We start from the raw sequence: 2,234 nt of genomic DNA on the forward strand, positions 1-2,234 counted from the left end.
GGCGGGGGGGGCGGGCCGGGGGTGCCGAGCCACCGGTGGAGCCAGCCGCCTCGTCTTGTCTCATCTCGTCGGATTATCCAGCATGGGGATGACAACTCCCGCGTCCCTCCTGCGGCATCACCTGCTGGGGAATGTGCTGACACAGGGGGCACCGGCTAAGCTGTCCCCGTCACTGCTAGCAGGGACGGTGGAGGTGGCTTGCAGCCCGCAGCTGCTGCCCCTGCCCTGGCGTGGCATCACGTGGCCCTGGTTCCCCCCTGCTCCCAGCACAGGCAGCCTGGCCAAGCCTGTGGCCGTGGGTGGCTTCACGCCTGCTGGTGGGATGGCGTGGGAGGGTGGGCTCTGCCATGGGGCTGCACTGCCCCACGGCTGTGGCCTGAGGCTGCTCCCATCCGTGATGCCCGCATCACGTGCCCCTGGTTCCCCCCTGCTCCCAGCACAGGCAGCTTGGCCAAGCCTGTGGCCGTGGGTGGCTTCACGCCTGCTGGTGGGATGGCGTGGGAGGGTGGGCTCTGCCATGGGGCTGCACTGCCCCACGGCTGTGGCCTGAGGCTGCTCCCATCCGTGATGCCCTCATGATAGCTGGCAGAGGTGATACCCTGGATGCCTTGGCCCAGGAGCATCCCCGGGGTGGGGAATGGGAATCCCTGGGGGCAGGGGACGGGGGACAGGGAACAGGATCCTCTGCTTTGCAGGGCTGCAGACTAATGGGGCTGCCCGCTTGGAAAGTTTCTGTGCGAGTGGCATGTCCCGCTCCAGGTTGCCTGGCTGTCCCCATGGGGCTGGGACTGGTCACAGCCCTGCCCATGCAGTGGGAGCTGCCCAGGCAGGGCTGCCAACAGAGGGGAGGGCTGCTTCCCGCACGGACAGCCCTTGGGGCTTGGAGACAGCCCCAGGTGCTGGCTCACCCCAGGGGTTACCCCATCCCCTCCCACTTTCCCTGTGGGTTGGGCTGGTCCTCGTGTCCCCAGGGCACAGCCGGGAGCTGCTGTGGGTGTGATGCTGGTGGTGGGCATGGCACGGGGATATCCAGGGGACAGGTGGTATGGACACACCACAGTGTCCCTGCTCCTGTGAAAGGTGTGGCTGTGCAAAGCCTGGCCTCTGTCCTCTTCCAGGTGTGGCTGGGGCCCCCGACCCCTGGGGGCCCTGGCTCCCTCCTCTGCCCCTGGCCCTTGTCCTGGGAGACGTGACCCCACTGCTGCCGTCAGCTCCACTGATGTCCTGCCAGCGGCACCTCCTCCCTGTTCCACCGAGATCGTGGTGACAGGAGGTGGCACATCCCAATGCTGTGCCTGAATCCGGGCACTGCTTTCTCCTCTTGGCTTCCCACGAGTATTGGCTCTGCCCTGGGGAGCGCTGAGCGTGGGCTGGGCCCCACAGGGTGCTGGGGTGCAGGGCAGGGTCCCCGGCTCCATGGGTCTCCAAACAGATGGGTGCCCTGCTCCCTGGCTGCTGCTGGTAGCGGCTGGCTTGGTGCCTCCCAAGGCACCGCCTGCTGTGCTCCTGCACCCCAGGGCTGGGGTGTCCCCGTGTCCCTTGTCTGGTCTGGAATGAGCCCTGTGGTGCCAGGGCCCGCTGTGACATCTGTCCCTGAAGGTGCCGCCCTTGTGAGGTGGGATGGGGGTGATGTGGTCCAGCCAGATGGCAAGACTGAGCACGCCATGGCTGCTGCCGTGCCTATGCGATGCCATGGCTGGGTGTGACAAAACACGTGGGAGAGAGCTGTGACGCAGACGGACTGACCAGTTGCATCGTCCCCATCTCAGCGGTGATGTGGCTCCTTCGGGGACACCTGCTCCAGAACAAGTGTCCTTTCTGTTGACCTGAACCTCCCATGGGCTGTCCCAATGTACCCCGGTCCCAGGCTCTGCACTCTCCCCCTCCACAGCCCTCCCAAGGCCAGGACGGGGCACAGGCCACCCCTGGGGCTGGCCCAGCCCGATGGCAGCAGTGGCCCTGCTCTTTAAGGGCCGGGAAGAGAGGAGGGCAGAAAGGAGGGATTGAGCAGCTCCAGCATCTCCTTTCTGGGAGGGATCTGGAACTTGCAGCCACACACCAGGGAGGGTTGGGCAGTTGCCTCTGTGGTGTCCCATCGGTGCTGCCAGGAAGCCATTCCTTGCGTTTAGGATCTGGCAGGTCTGTCAGACCGGTCACCCACCTGGAAGCAGCCACCCCATTTCCCCGGGCGATGGGACTGTCCCCGACTCATCCCGTGGCTCCGGAAGCCCTGT

Source organism: Pygoscelis adeliae, unplaced genomic scaffold, assembly GCF_000699105.1.
Source record: "Pygoscelis adeliae isolate BGI_AS28 unplaced genomic scaffold, ASM69910v1 Scaffold449, whole genome shotgun sequence".
Lineage (NCBI taxonomy): Eukaryota > Metazoa > Chordata > Aves > Sphenisciformes > Spheniscidae > Pygoscelis > Pygoscelis adeliae.